This window comes from Schistocerca piceifrons, chromosome 6 (genome assembly GCF_021461385.2).
Source record: "Schistocerca piceifrons isolate TAMUIC-IGC-003096 chromosome 6, iqSchPice1.1, whole genome shotgun sequence".
In the NCBI taxonomy this organism is placed as follows: domain Eukaryota; kingdom Metazoa; phylum Arthropoda; class Insecta; order Orthoptera; family Acrididae; genus Schistocerca; species Schistocerca piceifrons.
This window is the reverse complement of record NC_060143.1, coordinates 304,821,127-304,844,100: the sequence shown is the minus strand read 5'-3', so window position 1 is coordinate 304,844,100 and position 22,974 is coordinate 304,821,127. Positions and strand designations below refer to the sequence as shown.

General features: G+C 41.9%; 1 non-coding gene across 1 annotated transcript; it reads left to right on the top strand.

The window, feature by feature from the left end:
* Positions 1-404: 404 nt before the first annotated feature.
* On the top strand, positions 405-621 carry Trnar-gcg. Its single transcript has 2 exons — positions 405-440; positions 586-621. It is a non-coding gene; the product is annotated as a tRNA-Arg (tRNA).
* The last annotated feature ends 22,353 nt before the right edge of the window (positions 622-22,974 follow it).

Genomic DNA, 22,974 nt, shown 5'->3' with positions numbered 1-22,974 from the left:
TCGCTCTGCAGTGGAGTGTGCGCTGATATGAAGCTTCCTGGCGGATTAAAACTGTGTGCCGGACCGAGACTCGAACTCGGGACCTTTGCCTTTCGCAGGCAAGTGCTCTACCACTGAGCTACCCGAGCACAACTCATGCCCCGTCCTCACAGCTTTACTTCTGCCAGTACGTCGTCTCCAGTTTTAATCTGCCGGGAAGTTTCATATAAGCGCACACTCCGCTGTAGAGTGAAAATCTCATTCTGGAAACATCCCCCGGTCTGTGGCTAAGCCATGTCTCCGCAATATCCTTTCTTTCAGGAGTGCTAGTTCTGTATGGTTCACAGGAGAGCTTCTGTTAAGTTTGGAAGGTAGGAGACGAGGTACTGGCAGAAGTAAAGCTGTGAGGACAGGGCGTGAGTCGTGCTTGGGTAGCTCAGTGGTAGAGCACTTGCCCGCGAAAGGCGAAGGTCCCAAGTTCGAGTATCAGCCAGTTATACTTACAAATAACGAGCTTATTAACAATTCAAGTTTTGAGAGTTAAAGTCCCATAGGCTTTCCAATGTATAAGAACTTTAACTTTTGTCCCTTAATCTCTGCCATGTAAGCAGGAGATCCCGGGTTCGAGTCCCGGTCGGGGCACACATTTTCATCTGTCCCCGTTGACGTATGTCAACGCCTGTAAGCAGCTTAGGGTGTTCATTTCATTGCAATTTCATTCCAACGAGCTGCTTGGTCACCGATGGTATCTGTTCTTTCGGACACGTCCGAAAGAACAGATACCATCTTAGTAAATAGCGTTTCGTTTTGATGCCTAATAGTATGTTCTATCAATCGATAGCTACTTTTAGTCGAGTTCTGCCACAAATTTCTTGTCTCCCCAGTTCTATTCGGTATCTCCTAATTAGTTACATGATCTGTCCATCTAATCTTCAACATTCTTCTGTAGAACCACATTTCAAAAGCTTCTGTTCTCTTCTTGTCTAAACAGTTTATCGTCAATGTTTCACTTCCATACGTAGCTACACTCCAGACAAATACCTTTAGAAAAGACTTCCTAATACTTAAACCTGTATTCGACATTAACAATTTCTTCAGAAACGCTTTCCTTGCCATTGCTAATCTATATTTTATATTTTCTCCACTTCGGTCATCATCAGTTATTTTTCTGCCCATATAGCAATCCTAATCTAATTCTTTTACCATCATCCAATTTTATTCGACTACATTTCATTTTTCTTGTTTTACTTTTGTTGGTGTTCATCTTATATCCAAGTTTTAAGGTAGCATCCACTTCGTTAACTGCTTTTACAAATCCTTTGCTGTTTTTGACAGAATTACACTCCTGGAAATGGAAAAAAGAACACATTGACACCGGTGTGTCAGACCCACCATACTTGCTCCGGACACTGCGAGAGGGCTGTACAAGCAATGATCACACGCGCGGCACAGTGGACACACCAGGAACCGCGGTGTTGGCCGTCGAATGGCGCTAGCTGCGCAGCATTTGTGCACCGCCGCCGTCAGTGTCAGCCAGTTTGCCGTGGCATACGGAGCTCCATCGCAGTCTTTAACACTGGTAGCATGCCGCGACAGCGTGGACGTGAACCGTATGTGCAGTTGACGGACTTTGAGCGAGGGCGTATAGTGGGCATGCGGGAGGCCGGGTGGACGTACTGCCGAATTGCTCAACACGTGGGGCGTGAGGTCTCCACAGTACATCGATGTTGTCGCCAGTGGTCGGCGGAAGGTGCACGTGCCCGTCGACCTGGGACCGGACCGCAGCGACGCACGGATGCACGCCAAGACCGTAGGATCCTACGCAGTGCCGTAGGGGACCGCACCGCCACTTCCCAGCAAATTAGGGACACTGTTGCTCCTGGGGTATCGGCGAGGACCATTCGCAACCGTCTCCATGAAGCTGGGCTACGGTCCCGCACACCGTTAGGCCGTCTTCCGCTCACGCCCCAACATCGTGCAGCCCGCCTCCAGTGGTGTCGCGACAGGCGTGAATGGAGGGACGAATGGAGACGTGTCGTCTTCAGCGATGAGAATCGCTTCTGCCTTGGTGCCAATGGTGGTCGTATGCGTGTTTGGCGCCGTGCAGTTGAGCGCCACAATCAGGACTGCATACGACCGAGGCACACAGGGCCAACACCCGGCATCATGGTGTGGGGAGCGATCTCCTACACTGGCCGTACATCACTGGTGATCGTCGAGGGGACACTGAATAGTGCACGGTACATCCAAACCGTCATCAAACCCATCGTTCTACCATTCCTAGACCGGCAAGGGAACTTGCTGTTAGAACAGGACAATGCACGTCCGCATGTATCCCGTGCCACCCAACGTGCTCTAGAAGGTGTAAGTCAACTACCCTGGCCAGCAAGATCTCCGGATCTGTCCCCCATTGAGCATGTTTGGGACTGGATGAAGCGTCGTCTCACGCGGTCTGCACGTCCAGCACGAACGCTGGTCCAACTGAGGCGCCAGGTGGAAATGGCATGGCAAGCCGTTCCACAGGACTACATCCAGCATCTCTACGATCGTCTCCATGGGAGAATAGCAGCCTGCATTGCTGCGAAAGGTGGATATACACTGTACTAGTGCCGACATTGTGCATGCTCTGTTGCCTGTGTCTATGTGCCTGTGGTTCTGTCAGTGTGATCATGTGATGTATCTGACCCCAGGAATGTGTCAATAAAGTTTCCCCTTCCTGGGACAATGAATTCACGGTGTTCTTATTTCAATTTCCAGGAGTGTATAACGCCACTGATAAACTTCAAAGGTTTTATTTCTTCTCCCTAAACTTCAAGTCCTGTTCCAAAATTATTCGTTGGTTTTCTTCACTGCTTAGTCAATGTACAGATTGAATAGCATCAACAGCAGCGGGGATAGACCAGAATCCTGTCACACCGCCTTCTCTACCACTGTTTCCCTTTTTTGGCCGTCGGCTCTTATAACTGCCGCCTGGTTTCCACACAAGTTTTAAATAGCCTTTCACTCCATGTATTTTACCCCTGCTACCTTCAAAATTTTGAAAGAATGTATTCCACTCAACATAGTCAAAAGCTTTTTCTGAGTCTACAAATGTTATAAACGTAGGTTTGCCTTTCCTTATCTTGTAAGATAAATCAGAGGGGCACTATTGCCAAGGGAGTTCCTACATTGCTACGAAATACGAATTGCTCTTCCCCGAGGTCGGCATCTAACAGTTTTTCCATTCTTTTGTAAAGATTTCGTTTTAATACTTTGCAACCACTACTTTTTTAACTGATAGTTCGGTAGTTTTCAGCAACTGCTTTCTTTGGAAGTAGAATTATTACATTATTCTCATAAATCTTGCGCACCTAATGAAGAGGCTATCAGTAGTTCTGGCGGTATGTCGTCTACTCTCGGGGTCTTGTTTCGACACAGGTCTTAGGTGCTTTGTCCAATATTACTCTCAGTATCATATCTCCCATCTCATCTTCGTCTTCATCCTCTTCCATATCTATAACATTTCCTTCATCCCCACCCCCCCCCCTCCCCCCACCCAAAAAAAAAAAATTCATATTACTGAACGGAAGACTGTCTGCATAACCTATCGCCGCTATGCTGTGTAGATACCCTGAAATGCTAACAATTTCCGAATCCAGGCATGATGTACAATCATGCCAATTTGTCTTTTGTTTGGGTTTCAATGGCCAACAGCGCACTTTTAGGCATACACTTCACAAGCCGTGACAAGTTCGTGGCTAGGAGCACTTTGAATTTCTGTCATATTTCATTTAAAGCATTTACCTGCTTGCGCAATATTTATACCTAAAGGATACCACGTGGAAGGTTTCTGCCTGTAGCAATTTCCACCAAAAGCAGATATTAGGTACAAGATACACAGTGGAATATGGATATAGCATCCGCACCCACTTCTGCCACCACAACTGGAGGCAGTTTGCTTACCTCTTTTGTCGTAAAGATGATCGGTTGTCTTTTTTGCGACTGGTTTGTTTTCTGCCAGCCGCAAACACTAATATGCACGCAATAAACCGTGCATAATGGAATGGCAACTGGTGAAGTCTCAACGTTTCTAAAATGAGAATGCCGAAATAACAGAACTCTACCTCATTTTCTTTTATCCATGATATCACAAATCAGGAAAACGATTTCCAAGAGTCTGTTTAACATTAATGTTCCACGCAAGGTTCCCGGATACTAATCGTCATTTCTCGAGAACCGTAAAAAGTCAAAGAAACTACTTCACACCATCGTAAGATTAACACGATATTACAAATGTACATTTCAGTTTTTAACAGACTGTGCCCTTTTCACATGAAGTCGCATTTCACACACATATTGAGGTGTCGCCTCTTCGGAAACTGACTATAGACTCCTCATGAGCTAACTTTACTGGTGGTGATTGGTTGATTCTATCCACATATGACACTAACATTAAGTGAAATTTTCAGTTCTTTTCTGAATGTGAATGTAGAGTCAGCAGCACAGGTGGAACTTATATCAGTATTCAAATGGTGGCGTCAGGTCTCGTAGGAGAATCGCAGCTGTTTCTACAGGTTCCCATGCGATACCGCTTCTACTCACCCCATCATCGTTCTCACGCTCTGAGACCATGAGTTTTCCGGCCGCTGTGGCCGAGCGGTTCTAGGCGCTTCAGTCCTGAACCGTGTGACTGCTACGGTCGCAGATTCGAATCCTGCCTCGGGCATGGATGTGTGTGATGTCCTTGGGTTAGTTAGGTTTAAGTAGTTCTAAGTTCTAGGGAACTGATGACCTCAGATGCTAAGTCCCATAGTGCTCAGAGCCATTTGAACCATTTTCCAAACGTTTATCTGCCATCTCCAGCCGTGTTCCTGCAGAAAGGCTTTATAAAGGTCCATCATTAAAAGCAGGAACAAGGATGGTTTTTGCACTGCCCTTGACGGTGGCTCCAGTGCCACATGGTGTCTCCTGGATATCCCGTTGTGAAGGTTTCAGCCGAGCATATGACAGGCGTCGCCATTGTAAAAATCTCAATCCCTCAGAACTGCATCGCGTAGCTCGGTTTTGGGAAATTACTCTTGTGCAATTACTAGTATGAGTGTTGGTGGTTTATATTCACGAAATGTTGGCTTGTTTATTTGATTTGCAAATCAACAACTTTTATACATTTTCAGTTATCTACATCATGTGACCATTGATTTAACTGGAATTGTTTCAGGAATTCAATGTAAGGTGTGTTATTTGTCTCCCACCTCACATATCACCACCCTTCCATGACAATTTTTTAAACTGATTTAGACAATGGTTGAGGTGTTGTCTAAGTCAGTCAAAAATCATACTTTTTCTCAAGCATTGAGTATTGATCAGCCACTTGGTCTAGTCCTTATTCTACACAATTCTGTTGATTTGTGTGTACTTTAACTTTTTAACATGGTTAACTTTACTAATAATTTAATTTTGTCCCTTAAGTGAAGACTATAATTTTTTATTGATAGTGACATCAATTTCTTTTTTTAATTTATTTAAATATGTTGTGTGTATTTTAGATTTTATATCTAAGCCGAAGAACCTCTCACATTGATCTTCTAATGCTATTTTCTCAACCACTTACAATTTAAATCAGCTCAAAAAGTTAAATGACTTTACACATAATACAAACAGTGCGATGTCTACATTCAGTTACTACAAATAGTAGAAGCATTAAAATATTCTTTTAGTAAATCTTACTGATATTAAATTTTTAAAATTTTATGTTAATAAACAATACAAATTTTAAAGATATTTTAGTAACATACAATGTTATTCACATATATTATTCTTAAAAGTATTGTCCTAGTAGACCATATTGGTTTTAAGAAATGTTGCATTAATAAGTATGCATCAAAAAGATTTTAAAATTATTTCACTCACGGACAGTAAACTGAAATTACAAAAATGTTGCTTTAACAACATACATATATAGGTTATCTTTTTAACATATTATTCTTACACTATAAGTACATAAAACATTCTTTTATAAAAAGTTTTCCCCTGCATGACTCATTAAACACACTTTATGGAAAGATTGTTATACAGTTCTTATTCAGACAGTTTCACATATTGTACAGAGAGATGTAAATTACATCAAATCGGTATTAATACATCGAAGTCATATGTTAATTGTTGTGCTTTTTGCAGTTTTTGACTGTCTGACACTGATCTTTGCCTAATTTCGGACCACTATTTTCACACGATGTCTACGAATGTTCTTGGATGAGATTGGCGACGAATGTCTTTGCACGAAACTGAAGTACTTGTGAAAAATGTTTGTCAGCAAACATTTGGGTGGGCAGTGTCGTTCTTCATCGAAATTTTGCAACAGAATGTTGCCTTTCCCTCATAATAATGTGGAAATTATTGCCTACTAGTTGCTTTGAAGTTTTACATTGGTTAGTGTTTCAATTGTTGATTAGGACATGTAGTTCAGCACTGACTGATTTTCCTTCAATATAGTATCACTGTCTGGTGGCGACAGTGCGATTTTACACTTTTTTTGCTAAATTGTGGCTCAGCTAAGCCGGGGTTTGCGAGGCTTGAACCCAACATCGATCTTCTGCTGTTCATCTACTCTCCTTGTACTTTTCTTTTCTTTTTTTTTCTTTTCACGGCAAGGTTGCTACCCCACTTAGATACAAGGGTTGCCTTGGTTACAAATTGCCATCCTTCTTGTGCCTTTGTCGGTGCCTCCGCATCATAGAAGATCGTTGATCATGTCCATTCACGTCCCATATACATTTTCAGTTGTCGTCCGTCTCATCGTCGTGGGCAGTTGACGATTGTTCCTTGCAGGACGCTTGAGTACAAATATGTTTTCTTATAATCTACTTTATGCCTAACGCCTAATTTACACCTCTTAAGAATTTATTTACATGGTTGACAGTCCTATGTCTCCATTAGAGTTCTAGTTTCTCTATCAGGTTCTAATTTGCTCCTGATATCTTAAGCTAATGAGGCTCCATACGTTCGTTACGTGTGGTGTGGCATGTTAGGTCGTGATTTATCCGGTTTAGCTTTGCAAACTCTACATTTCAAATTAATTATTGCATATAAAAATTTACGGTACTCCTCATTTCTCTGTCTCTTCTTTTCTTCAGACTCCTGGCCACGTCCTGTCTGTAACATACTTGAGGGCTTCTTTGATATTATTTACTGATGCCTATAAGTGATTATTCATCATACCTTTTAATATGGTTTACGTGATGAAGTCCTAAAATTTTACCTATCTTAGTCTATGCTCGGTTCTTTGTGTCTATACCGTTTTGTTTGAGTGGTGGAGCATCGTTCCTAAGGCCTGGAAGACTCTTGCTCTTCTACCTATGTTTGACACTGGCACAGTCCTGGCTCAAAGAGTAGTGTAGTACTATGAAAAGTGACGCTACCTTTTCGCATGTTTGTGAAAGCTTGTCTTTGCTTCATAAAATCCACACCTATTGTCATGTCTACCGTTAATTTCGGTTGATAACAAAATTGGCTTCGATCTTTTGAGCTTGGCACGAAAGAGTTAACCTTGTTAACTACTTCACATCTGCAGTATAATTTTTGATGGGTCCCTTCACTTTAATCTTCTCCATTTTTAACATGGGTATTGCATCATTAGTATTGCATTGGTTAAATAAGTTCTCTGAAATTGCGGTTAGCTCGCTTCTGCTGTCTATGACTACATTACTACCATGGCCTTCACAACTGGTTGAATTTCTAGTAGTTTGTTGTGTTCATCCACGTCTCCCTGTTTAACGCATCCTCTACTGAACCATATGTGAGTCATTTCAAGATCTTTACCTGTGAATTCGAACCTTTTGTCAGATATGCCTAGACCACTATCTCTCTCTCTCTCTCTTCTACAACCTCTTCTCCACATATAACTTCGTCTTCCCTCAGCTCAGCTACATCTGCCTATTCTTTCTTCATAGAAACTCTCAGATAGTCATATCTAGATTCTCCTTGTTATATCTCTGTAACTCCCATCATTGTACACATTGCGACCTGTGCCAAACTGTAATTTTATTTTCAGCTTCCGTTGACTGCGCATTATCCCCCTGAAGTTCGCCTTCCCTGGTCTCAACCTCAGATAACTCTACCATTCTTTCGTCCCCATTCTTAACGTCTGGTGTGCCTGCCCCTGGTAGTTCATTCTCTTTGTCAGTATCCTCCCAATTAATTTCTTCCCAGCAAGATGTTGTTTCACTGCCTTTACCTGAGCCCTGATGTCCTGTTTCCTTATTTACTACCTGCCGTGATAAAATAATTATTTTTCTCGGTGGTGTTTTGTCCTCTCAGAATCGGATCTCCCTGGTTCCAGTGTTAACTAACTCTACAATGCTAACTAGTTTGCCTTTTGACTCAACTTCCGTTATTCCTGCTTCATTTTGTTCCGGTAGTCCGTTTTTTGCAAAATCCCCCCCAACTAATTATTGTCCAACCTGATGTTTGCGGTATCTCAATTTCTTTCGGTTCCTGCGGTTCTGTTCCTTCATCTTTCACCTCTCGTGCTAAGACATAAATTTATCTCTTTACATTGCTGCTTCTTGATTGTGCAGGTGCTCTGTTCTCCTTGGCTTGGGTGCTCGCAATTCGAACATTTATGGGTGTTTGGTGACCTTACCTCCACTTCCTCTTCGGTCCTTACTGTCTTTGTTAGACTTGGTGACACGGATTTCGTTACAGGTAATTTGTCGGCCTGTTTGCCCTCCAGCACCCACTGCGATTATCGTTATTCCCCCTGTAATAGTTATTGCCGTTTCTGGGTGGATAGCCAACCGTTGCCACTTCCCTACCCATAACGGTTTCTTTGATGGAATCTATTATCTCTTCTCATGCGGTTCGTAAAAGCTGACATTTCTGCGTGATGTGCCGGTGCATTTCGCGGCCTTTCATTCACGTTTTCAAGCGAATTTCGCTTTTTTCTTGCCTTATCACCCGAGAATATGAATTCTAGTTCTCTCAAAATTCCTTTGAAGGCTTCCATGTTATTGCCTCCGCGCCCTGCCAATGGCTGTTGGTATTTTAGTGGCGGCTTCATGGTACACAGTTCTCCATCGTTGTATGCCATATCCACACATTGGTTTTTTTGCCATTGCTTCGAAAAGCTTCACTGAGCTCTTCTCTCCTGACTTCTCGAAGTATGGATTTTGTAATAGTTCACTCTGCTTTGCGCTTCATTCGAGCAATAGCGTGAGACAAACTTATCCCTGAAATCTTCATATGATCATGTAGCTACGTTTTGCGTCGTTTCTGCTACTGTTCCAGACATATTGGTTCATATAGTCTAGTTTGTGTGCTAATGTCCAATGTTCTGGTAGTCCTACTTTTAATTGGTTACTGAAGGTTCGTGGATACACCGAGTTTCCTTCATGGAAATGCTGAAACTTCCTTACAGTGAGAAAATGATCATTGCCGTACCTCGTCATGGTACCGTATGAAAATCGAGAATCCTCACTGCTTCTGATTCCGATCATTCCTCGTGTCATTCTCTCAGGTTATGGTAAATCCACTGGATATTGCCCACTGTAACTTTCACCTAGTCTTGCATGATATCGTGAGAGAAGACAAGTTACTCTCTTACACCTATTTTTTCGCGTACAGAAGATTGTTAAAGATTTTGTTACAACCTGAGGAACCTTGAAAGAGACTCTAGAACGAGACTCTCACCTAAGCCGCACACATCTCGCCAGCTGCGAGTTACATCGAAGCATGAAGTAAACAGGGTAACATACTGCCGCTCCGGCATTGTCACGGCGTACAGATCTCAACAGCTACTTGCTCTCAGCTGTACCTATGTTGAGAAAATTCAGTAAATTAGATGAATCAGAGGCTGCTCAGCGTCAGATCCATTCAGCTTGCGTTATCCACATTTTTAGGGCCAGAGTACTTGAGTGACTGTTCACCTAGTTAAACTGTCTCTGCCACCCAAGATCCACCAAGTGGAGCAGTAAATAACCTGTTAATTGTTTAAGGTATTCAATCGATAATTTCTTTAGTATAGTTATGATTTGTTTTTGGAAAATAAATGTTGTTAGTACACTAACTTTTGCCTATATTCTCAATCATTTAAATAGTCCCACCAGACCTACCTTTCAGTCGTTGCAATGGAAACCAATGACTTTCTTCCATCAACTCTGCACGAGTGGCGGTATGCATTATGTTATAACCTTCGCGCCCTTGAATTTCTTTGTCACTTCTTGGCTCGGTGTCTTGCCAGCCTAATCTTGCCGCTTCATCATGTGGTCCGAATTCTTTCGAAAAGTATGCCTGAGGTACCCGACGTCTTCGTGGTGCCGTCTTCTCTTCGTAAGTTTCGAAACGTGCCTGTGGCATCGCAGGTGGTCGACTGCCGCGCACCTTCTTCTCCGCCAGCGACTGGAATTGTATTTGCATGAAATCCTTTTTCGTTCCTTGTGAAACGTCTCTCCTTTCTGGTAGCGTTGTTGACTCAGAGGTTGTTAAGGATCCAGCTCTTGTATGTTCCTGATCACGTCGCTCTTGTATAGTTCGTAAAAGTTCTTCCCTAATATTTCTGAATTCATTCTTCGTTTTTGCTTCTATTCTCACGATGCAAGTATTTACCCTTTGAGAACTGCTTTCATGATGCATTTTTCCAGTACACTGTCTTCAACTATTTGTCGTGCTGTGCCCACTCCTTACCGTGTAATTGCATTAACCTGTTTGGTTATCTTTGAAGTGTCACCGTGAGTATCATCACGTAATGTTTCGATTCTGTGTGTTTGTCGTCACGCAATGTTTGCACGTCCAGTTGGACATAGTCAAAATTTGTTCTTAATTACGTGTGACCTATTATTAAGGTTTTGATCAAATTTCGGGACTCTTTTGCCTCTTCCTCTACGTGACCTAACTGTTGTTTGGTCTCACGCAATTGTTTCGGTGTTCCCATACTCTGCTCACATATCTGTTGTTGCAGTTGTTTCACTGTTCCCGCACTCTGTTCATGTTTTATCTCTCTGTTTTGTATCTTTATGGTACACGTTAATTGCTGAAGAATTTACGACAAATTAACGGGTCCTACTACCTCTTCTTCCAACCTGCTTCATTCTGCATTTACATTCTCCTGTCTGTCCACAACTGACTAGACTACAGTGAACCATGCGGTGAAATATTTCGACCTGTGCTGACTGTAATCGCTTGTTAGGAAGGTCTTATTGCATGTACTACGGGTTCTTCATATTCAAGCCGTTCCCCATCTTCCTGAACCTCTGTAATATGTTGATCGCCACTTTCGGCGCCTTGTTGTACGTTATCGTCCTGATGCTCCTCCTGATCTATTTCTCCGCCATTGTGTTGTCTGTTATTTTGTCCTGTGGTTCCCGTACATCATCGGGCTGGGTGTCTACCTCTATTCAGTCAAGGTCTCGATCTGCCATTGTTAATCTCTCTGATTCCCATGTTTGCAGATTTAACTGACTTGCCCTACTTCACATAATCCTGCGTTCATATGACCTTACACACTTCATAAAATTATTACCTTCACCCTTTCTCTACTGTTCCTAGTTCCCTCGACACAATAACAGGACTGTACGACCGTCACTTACCAGTAACGACAGAAACAACTTATCAACGCTGTGTCAGCTACCTGTGCACTTGTAAGAAAAACGTAAAGGTAACAGTGGTGTTACAACTGTGCTGTGGGGATACAGCATACGTCTCTCAGTGCGTTGCACATCTCTGTCTCCCTAATGACTTATCAGCAGCCACTGATTTTTACCATTGGCTCATACAACACAAATTTTATTACGAAAGTATTTAAGAGCATGTTTTTCTGGCCTACTTGTTACATATGGTCGACCACCTTACCATGGTACTTTACCACCCTGTTAGGGTCGCCATCATGTAACATGTGTGTGACTGGTTCTGATCTATCTTCCTACCACAGTCGTGCAAGGTCCTTCTGAGAGTGTTTCAGGAATTTGTGCTGAACCTACGGCATGCAAGGTAAGAAGATACCAGCTCACCATGCAGAGTTCAGAAGAGTGCAGCTGTACAGACAGTGACGTAATCAGACAATCTTCTAGATGTCGGTTGCACTACATTCCCTGTAAAAGAAAAGTTATCCCTAACAGAAATTAGTGTACAGGTTCAGTCGTAACTATATGTTATCAAAAAATGAAAATCTTAGAATTTCGTTATTATGATTTATTTTTTTACTCTAAGTATGACTTTATGAGATATTAATCATAATGGTAATACGTGCAGGATGGTAAAATATTGATTTTGGGTGTTCACAACTGTAAAGCGAAATTCTTAACTATTCTAAGGTTCTTTAATAGTAAGATGGTTCACGATCATCTCTAGGGTTCGATAAAATACAAACACATTAAATACAACTGGGGCCAGAGATATCAATTAAGCTAAAAATGCACTCTGAAAATACTCAAGAGTGAATGGGGTCTGTAAATATCACTGCAGATATAATTGCACAATTAAAACCGATCAATAACTTCAGAGAATAAAGCACTCCGCAGTGGCTGGTCAGTCCTTTCCGTTAGAACGGATATCTCGCGTTTCTGCTTTAATTAAGTCTGACAATCATGAATATGTTAAGCTACAGGTCATGGTCGAATGTACGAAAGAATAGGAGAGGCGGAGAGGACTGCAGTTCTGAGTGTCAACTGAATATCACTTGCTGGGATAACGTGAGCGCACATGTTGACCTTTCGTTTGCGGCGGCAGTGACTGCTGTCGGCGTGAGCTTTGAACCTGAGAATCTGTTCTAAATCTCTCTCGACTGTTAAACACCAATCTGATACATTTCCTACATTTTCGGTGAAGCCGAGACTCCTGGTTATTCCCTAACTAATTTTCATAGTACTCGCTCCTTGGCTGGAATAGCGCATACATCGTTGCCTTGAAATCGCTCGCAAGCATTAACTGCTCAGTGCAATTACCTGTACTAAGAGACTTTTGTGTTTAAGCGTTATGGTCTGAGGAATGTTTTCGTGGCATTCAGTAGGTGATCTCGATATTCTGGAAAACAAAACATAATGTTTCAGCACAAGTATGCATCTATCCTTGGGGACTATAGTCAGTCGTTTGACAAGTGGTCACATTGATGTGAGTGGACAGTGTAGTTTCGGCTTGTTGGTTAGTTAAAATGCAGTACCAGGAATCAGAAGGCAATAAACATTGTGGATAGAATTTAAAATTAGCGCAGGCTTTGGCTGTGAGGGTGAATACAGTACTATACAGAATTAACGACGATAGGAATGGCGCTGTGAATAAAGAAAACCTCCCACAAAAACGCTGCGTTCGACACTGGTGAAGATCCCGGAGGCCACGAAGACTGGACGAGCATTGCTGGCGTGACTACTCGTGTTGGGCTTCCGTCCACTGCTGTACCACTCAATGAGAAAGTAAATCCACCGTGTGGAACACGCTCTATATTGTGTACTAAGTCGTTATGACACTCAGTTGAGCGTATCCAGAAGAAGCAGCTTAGCTATGTGGTAACGTGCTCGCTTGTCGTGGAAGAAGCCCCAGGTTCGATTCCCGACCAGGTTGTAGATTTTATCCGCTCGGGGACTGGGTGTTGTGTTGTCCTCATCATCATTTCATCCTCTTCACCGGCGCGTAAGTCACCCAATGTGACGTCGACCGAAATGAGACTTGCACTCGTCGGCCGAACTTCTCCGGACAGAGCCTTTCGGCCAACGATCCCATACGCTCATTTCCACTTTTTTCTCCAGTAGAGAACCTAAAGACGTATATGACTGAATGTAAGACAAAATTCAGAGAAAATGTTACGTTATTGATCAATGAACTTCGGACAACAATAGATAAAAATAAAGATTCAAATTTGTGTGGCTGCATAGATGACACTTATGTAACAATAGATGAATAGGATGTTAGAGATAAGGAGTTTTACTCTGCAAGTTACTAAGTTTTATGAAGGGCAATCAAAACGCTTTCGATTGTCCGCATCGGTAGCTGTGCGATTATCGCGGCGGATTGCTAAGCCGATGGGCACGGATGAGATTCTCGACCAGCTCGCAGATTTTTTCCGCTCGGGAACTGGGCGTTGTGTTGTCGTTACTTTCGCATAGGCATAACTAACATTAATATTGGGATAGGCTAAATGGGCACGCTCCGAAAAAAAAAATCCATGTGGGGGTCTTACTGTAGCTTATACTGAACACAGCGCCACCCGATGTCCTTTTATAAGCACCGACGTGTAGGCAAAGGGTTAGTGTGGCCTTAAAACGAAAACTTTTTGACAGCCACTTCAATTTAGGCAAGTAAATGTAAGAAACCTTACCGTTTCTTCTCAGTTATGAACACAGTTTATCTAGTTCTTTCCTTTTACTTATAATTTTTTAAACAGAACATTGTTTTCTCTCTTATGTAGCCTATGTATTTGAACTAACTGTCTATAATTCAATTTAAATCAAATTTCTATCCATTTTATGTAGGCATCTGGAAATGTTCCAAGTTGTCGGAGGGGATGCAACACGTTGTACATAACTGGCTGAGCTCGGGACGTTCTAGCTGCGGAATGTTTGTGTAAGTGGGCTATTTAAATGAGTACTGACTTTGCTGTATGCATAACTCTATATTCCTTCTAAACTCTATTTAATGTAAATAGATTCATCATTGAACAGAATAGCTTCCCAGAGTGCACCCAGAAAAGTTAATTACGTAATTTCCAACTTGAGGTAAACAAATTTATCACTATAAAATTCATCGACGAGGAGTATTGTGGCTCATCTCATAATTTAATCGCCAGTGTGTGAGCAGATCACATGGAGCTACTACATTTCGACGGACATAATCAGGAAACCACATTTCAGGGGGGTACAGACGATATTTCGTACCCATATTGTCGATATTTTGCTCTGTCTTATTCGTGTATGGACAATGAAAAAAATGACTGTCTGCATGCATCATTAAGTACCTTGAATTCTTATCTTATTCTCATTCCCCTTTCGCCAGGAGCTATCCTTGCAACAAGACTCTGCATAGTCATTTTACAACAGCTTTGTCTAAATTTATCCAACAGTATTACGCGGTGCAACCAGAGCATCCCCGTTACATTTTCGAAGGGGTGTACCAGTATTTTACAATTCTGGAAAAACATATCCCAATATTTTCGATGTCGTCTATTCTGCGTACTTGATTATTACATTGTAGAACAAGTACAACATAGAATTGCAATGGAATGACACAGTGTCAGAAACTTTACTGATGTCATACAGATGTGATTTTATGCTTGCGCTTTCCGTAATAGAGGCATCACATTATTCCAGAATCCTTTCAGTAATCTAAAGTATTTCATTCGCTGTCCTTCCTTCTATTTCACATTGACTCATAGTATTCTATCTATATGTTCCAATGATGTACAGACTCCAGTACTTTACCGTCAATCTTCTAGCAGAGTACTACAACATTCGTTATCTTTCTCACACAAATTATTTGCCTTATTTCTGAACTTTCAAAACTCTTGCTACCGACAATGCTCTGTCAGCGAAATCACGCACAGAAAAAAAAGTTTCAATCGTTGATCCAGTATTACCATTGTCCACGACCCATTGCCAGTTAGCGATATTTCTTGCAAATAGGGGCTATTGCATGAAAAGCCGCTAGCGAGTCACTAGGAACAGGTCCCTTAAGACCCATCCAAAATCGGAAGTAACAGTGCTCTGCACCTAGATCATTTAACTATACCCTCTTATCCAACACAATTTTCTGTCTCAAAACGTATTTTTGCTTTTTCTTGTTTGGTGGGCATTGGTCGTTTATCCCCGATTTCTGAGAAAATCGGTGTTGAAGTTCTATGCGCATCACCTATACGTGTAACGTTAATCCTCTTCTGACGTAGCTCTAGCGAGCGTACCACAGTGGCTAAGGTTCGAGGCTTCAATCTTGGTGGTATAGCGTTTCGAGAGAAGACTTCATAAAAATACATTCTTAACTTCTGTATCAGTGCAGCGTACTTGCTTACATAGCAGCTATTATCAAATGTTTGTGATGCTCTACGAATTTGTATTTCTGTTGCTTCCACGATAAACAGCAACTGGAATTCTGTATTAGTACACTAAGCGATATCGAGTAAGACGAGTCTGTGTTCTGTTCTCTAAGGAAAGGAATACACATTTGAAGGAAGTTTACAGTAATGTAATTTATTAATGACATTACTATGGCAAAAATTACTACTTTTTAACACTTTTGCGTGACATATACTGTTTAATGATACTCTGTAAAATGAATCTGAAAGGAAAATAATAGCTCGAGCCGGTTATGAACGCATACCACCAGCATGGTAGCCGTGAACCTGAGCTCCTGCGCTACGCCCCCTATCTTGAAACTAGGCTAACGTTACACATGTAACGGAGAAGCATAAAACTTCAACATCGATGTTCTTGTAAGATGGAGACCGTCACATAGCACAACCTCGGTACTGTGGACGAGTCCCTCTGCGGTATATCCAGTTATCATAATCATTGATTAACAGGTCTGATGGTCCCCTTGTGGTTGACAAAAAGTAGTGCGTAAGTACAAACGTTCATATCTAGGGTACTACACTAGATACAGCTATGTGACTTGTTGCAAATGGTGGCTTAACTGATAAAGTTTCTTATGCATACACCTCCACATGTCTTCTTTGTAATGGTAGAGTGGGGTTACGTTACATCTCTGCCAATATTTCAATACAGTGTATTGCTGTGTTTTAACGTTCAGTATAGGAAGATTCGTGTCGCTGCAAGGCAATGAGAAGCGTACGCATCACATCACGTGACAGGTGATCTCAGAGTGTTAGAACGGTGGGATGAGTCAGGCTGCGTTCACAGTGGTACCAACAACAGTCGCCAGACGTCATCTCCAGAGGTCACTTGATAACATCGGCCGTCAGGTTGGCTACATTGCGTCCGAGACCTTCCCCAGTTTTTGCTAGAGTTAGAATCAGTTGTATGTATGAAACAGGTTAGATTTTAAGCACCTTGCATGGCATTATATCACGAAGTCTCTGTGCTTGGAGTCGAAGCCGAATGCATCTGAATGAGCTATATCTGTCTGAAAAAGGAAGTGTCGAGTAGTGTATAGCCTGTTCTCGGTTATCAGAATAACCAGACAAGTTTTGCGAACACACGAGATGAAAGAAGAAACATTCTGTTACGTACTCGAGACTATTCGTGGTGACCTTGAAAAGAAAGATTACAAACACACTGTTCTGCTGTATTTATTTGGAGTTGTGCAAGCAGACGTCAATTAACCATCAATGACTGTAATTCAGCATACGTGTGAAAGACTAGCATTAAGTTTAGAATAAGTTTTTCTGAACACCTAAAGCACTGAAAAGTGGAAATATATGGAACACTTGATGTAACAGAATAGCAATCCTACTGGCACAGAAACGTCAGTAAATAATGATAACTTTTAGATAGCCAATAAAGCTGAGATTTCAGTCAATAGATTTCAAACCATATCCGGATTATGACATTTTTCATTCTCACTGCACCACAAACTAGCTTGTCTTACACTAGCTTACCAGTTTCTCACATGCAATATTTAGTGCGAGAACGTCGGTCGATTTGCCCGAACAAAACAAGCTGACCTGAATTTCACGAATGGTCGATCGAAGTCTGTAGGTTTCGACGATGCGATCGACTACAGTGTGATGGGGCACGTACCGGCGTGCAGATTTGGAAAGATAGGTCATTGTCGTCATTGAAATACGCCGATATCCGTGCTACTGCGACCTCAGCCTTTGATCCATGTTGTTCTGCAACCCTACGGGGGCGTTGAAAAGCAGTGCCTGCGAATTTTTATTCTGTTCTTAATTTGAAGTATTACATGTCATGTATATTAGTCGGTCGACCGATTTTCTGACGCAAGCTGCACCCCTCTGCCACGGCTCCGAATTGTAGCTTGTAAAATAGCTGTGTGTATCGTAACTATGTCGGTAAGTGTGAAACAGTGTGCTGTAATCGCATTTATAGCCTCAGGAAAGTACCTTCAATTAAAATCCATAGAACAATGAAAGCTGTGTACGCTGATGATTGTATCGACATCAGTAACGTTCGAGATTGGGTTGTTCGTGCTCGTAATGAAGGAAACGGTAGTGCTAACCGCAACGTGTGAGACAGAGCTCAGATTGAGAGATAGACCGGAACAGAATCGATGAACTCGTCAAAGGAAATCGTCGGAAAACACAGACACAGCTCTCAGGTAAGTGTGGTATATCACGTCAGCTCTTTGCAGAACCGCAGTACAGAAAAGTGTGTGCACAGTCTGTACCTCGAATGCTGAATCCTGACATGAAACAGAGGAGACTGGACATTCCTCAACCCATTCTTTCTCGTTCCGAGCGTGAGGCTGACAGATTTCTTAACAATATTGTGACAGGTAGTGAAAGCTGGGTGCATCATTTTGACCCAGAAAACAAAAGAGAATCAATCGATCTCCGACACAAAAAAAGTTCAAGAGCATACCATCAGCAGGTTCTGAGTTCTTCCAGGTGTGGTGCATTTTGAATTCATGTCTAAAGGCTCCACCATACACTCTGAAAAGTATTGCAAGACCCTCAGAAAACTGAAAGCACGAACTCGAAGAGTTTTCCAAACATGGAACACTCTTTCCTTCAGCACGACAATGCCAGACCACACACTTGCGCTGCGACATCTCCAGTATATCGGACGCCTGGAGTTCACTGTCACCGATCATCCTCTATACAGTCCCGACTTGGCTCTATCCGATTTTCGTCAATTTCCAAAACTTAAAGAACGTCATCGAGGACTTCACTTTGATGTGATGAAGCGGTGTAAGCAGAGATGAGGTTGTGGCTCCGTCAACATAGACTATGATTCTTCAGTGACGCTATCAACAAATTGATCTCTCCATGGGAGAAATGTGTTCGTCGCCAGGGTGACTATGTTTAGAAACAAACATGAAGACATTAAAATAAAGATGTAGGATTTTAATAAAGTTTGTTTTATTTAAAAAAACTTCAAGAGCTTTCAAATAAATTCGGAGGCATTACTATTCAGCACATTCTCGTACACAGACAACAGGGGTCCATCTGCGAGTCTTGGTGCGAACGGGCATAACTTTCACCATATATATTTCCTGTTTAAATAGTAGTATAAACCTGCAATCGTGCTTCTGACGCACATACAGCTTATTCACCAAAATGTCAATAACTTTTGATTCAACTAAAGAATCTAAATACCAAATTCAGTTACTGTTGACAATCATAGGTGAAAACTACGGACTGGTCACAGGGAGCTCTGAGCGGGGAGGGGCCAAACTTTGAAGATAGCTCACGTGTCATGACGACTCCGTGGTCGTTTTCGGAGGAGGCAATACATAAATCCTTGCGTAAAATTTGATCTCGCTTTTAGACGGAGTAATTTATTAAAAGTGCCTCGAATGAAGTTCATCTGCGAGATTATGTGAATCTCGTGTGAATTCCTATATCGGGAGGAGCTTTTTTGTGGCTTTTGCACTGATCTACAAATAACTAGCACCGGAATCTTTGTCATGAGTAATGATAGTACACTGGTTATCAGAATATTTTTCTTCATTTTTTAGTTCTACATATAGAAATAAAATCAACTGGCACACCAATATTAAAAATTTCCTTTTCAATATCATCGAATTCTTCCTTATTTGGCCGGCTGAAGTGGCCGTGCGGTTAAAGGCGCTGCAGTCTGGAACCGCAAGACCGCTACGGTCGCAGGTTCGAATCCTGCCTCGGGCATGGATGTTTGTGATGTCCTTCGGTTAGTTAGGTTTAACTAGTTCTAAGTTCTAGGGGACTAATGACCTTAGCAGTTGAGTCCCATAGTGCTCAGAGCCATTTGAACCATTTTGAACTTCCTTATTTGCCACTTCGTTACAGACCGTTCACTGCACTCACGTCAGAAGCTGCGACCAGCGGAGAAGAAATTGACGGCCTGGGTGGCCGAGCAGTTCTAGGCGCTACGGTCTGGAACCGCGCGACCGCTACGGTAGCAGGTTCGAATCCTGCCTCGTGCATGGATGTGTTTGATGTCCTTAGGTTAGTTAGGTTTAAGTAGCTCTAAGTTCTAGGGGACTGATGACCTCAGCAGTTAAGTCCCACAGTGCTCAGAGCAACTTGAACCATTTTTTGAGAAGAAACTAATCTGGAAGACGGCTACGGGACATTTTTGCAAGAGAAGAGATAAGCAAGCCGCCTCCAGTTGCGATATGGAAAGTGAGGGCGGACACTCTTGACTGGACTCCATCGTGTTTGTTGTTCCTGGCACATCTTTTGGGGGCGGGAGGGGGGAGGGGAGAAGTCTTACGTTCATGAACCCACAGTGCAGCATGTGAGGGTTAAAATAGAAGTTTGCCGTGAGACTGCTACCAGTACGAACACTGAAGGTATTAACTATTGCATTTAGCATCTTCCCCATTACCTTCAGAAATATTACACTTGTGATACCTTGTTTGGGAAAATTGGTATTAAACAATGGCTATTTTAAAGAGATGCAACTACCCTCACTTAGATGTTACTCGCGGTATTCCTGTGCATCTGTGTATGACTAAAGTGGCAGAGTGTTATTTGAACAAGTGCTTTTGTAACTCTCATTTAATTGTTACAGTAGTTTTTATGGATACAATTTTTCCTGTGCTCTAACAGCATTTTATTTCTTTTCTCTCTCTGTTGTTACAGGTAGAGTAATTTAGGAGTGCTGCTATTACAACGCCGTCTACCGAGCGGTGTGTGGTTTCATGTAACACAATCCCCTATTACAGTCCAGCCACAGTTCCGAAGTGCGTGTGGTCGAAATACGCCAATGTAAAGAGTACCAGAGGGCGCTGCGATACGTTTCAAGAGACCGGCAGTACTGGTAACAAGGCAAGGAACGGTACACCTGGGCCGGCCGGAATGGCCGTACGGTTCTAGGCGCTACAGTCTCGAGCCGAGAGTCCGCTACGGTCGCAGGTTCGAACCCTGCCTCGGGCATGGATGTGTGTGATGTCCTTAGGTTAGTTAGGTTTAAATAGTTCTAAGTTCTAGGGGACTGATGACCTCAGAAGTTAAGTCGGATAGTGCTCAGAGCCATTTGGTACACCTAGAGTGAGTGACGACACTGTTGACGGCGTGTCTATGGCATTTCAACGCAGCCCGCTGGTATGGACGCCTCGTGCTTGCAGAGAAACAGGCACACATCATAGCGCCTTCAATATGTGTAGCCAAATTATAGACCCTGATGACAGTTTTCTAGAAATGTGCTGGAACGAATCGATCCACCCAACGACTACCTTAATAAAGTTTATTTTTCCGATGAAGCAACTTTTCACATCTCCGGGGAACAGGCATAATGTCCAGTCTGTGGATAGGAGAACCCACATATCGTGATGCAGTAGATAAGGGACAGCTTGAAAGCGATTGTGTGTTGGGGTTTTATTCACCACACAATTATTGGACAGGTCATTTTCACTGAGCCTACCACTAAGGCTACAGAAATAATGAATGCTTGGTACTCTGCAGCTTTCAAATATTGACGAAAGGACATCAGCCTGTACAACAAGAGCAGCGCTATGAGATGTAGAGATGTTTATTTGCCAAAACCGGTTTTCGGGTTTGTAACCCATCTTCAGTGGCATCTGATACAGAGGAACAAACAACAGTAAGCACATTGATTTCCACAAAATATCTGTAGATACTGTATAGAAGCAGTACTATAAGGCTACCTACATTTCGTACTTCTATAGTAGTGCCATTCATGTCAGTTAATACGACAGATTATGAAATCTGTTCTATTACACAGAATATATGTTACTGCTAACAGATCTTAGGCATTGACAATTCTTGATAATGTTTGACATAACTGTGATACAGTGTAAACATGGAACTGACAACTCGAAGAGTCTATTTACCTGATTTACCTGTCGTTTGTTTTTCTAACATTATATATATATGATATGCATTCATATAAGTAAATTACAATTTTTTTGGCAATTGGTTTATGAAGGGAGAACATACAAAAGGTATAAAATTTCCAAATAATCCAACATATCACTCCAAATTAAACGACTTTACATGCAGGAAATAGACTCCAAACTGAAATTATTCTTTTGAAACACTCGAAATTTTGTGTGTACATCTTACACCATAACTCTACATCTTCATTAAAAATGTTGTCGGGTTGTTTTGTTATCCAGGTGTATAATTCAATTTCTTGTAGAATATTTAATAATTTTTCTTTTCTACTTTGTGAAAAATGGTGATGTTTTGTTAATGCCATACGCACAGTTATCATTTTGCAGTAATCGATGTACAAACAGTTCTTTTTCCGATGCCGCTGATGATGAGGTATAGACCTGAAAGCCAGTTTAGGCAAATAAAACATTTCTATTGCAGCTAATGGTGTATAGAAGATGGCCTTTAATATGTTGGCCTGGACGTTTTGGAACATAACGTTGCACATCAGTTACAAGAATTTCAACCATGGATAGTGTTTGAATAAGATTGGGCACCGTCATACTAGGGGCTTATTTGTTTGCTAGTTCTTGGATGAAACTTTCACAGACCGATGGATCAGTAAGATGATCGAAAATCTTGACCACAAGTCCACCAGACTTGACTCTTCTTCGATCTTTGTGGGGCTTCGTTAAGGATAAAGAGTTAAGTTGACCAAAAGAGTTCAGTTGACCAGTTTCTGATGTGCAAAGTCTTACAGCAGAATACGAGATGGGCCACAAACGAAGCACATGTGCAAATATGTCTCACAACCAAGAATGACAGATAGAATACACCCAATGCAAAAATCTACAACTAAATCACGGTTATAATAAGTGAGCGAAGAATTCAGCTACTGGAACATACAGAATTAGTAAATTAAAGCAGACTACCAATGATATTCATGTACTTGAAAAACAAGATCACTATACCAAGCCGGTACAAATAAACGGAGAAAGATTGTAAGGAATTAGAGAAATCCACAAGATCGAGATCCAATCAGTAAAGTCATATAAACATGGGGTTCGATGTAGAAGAGAGAC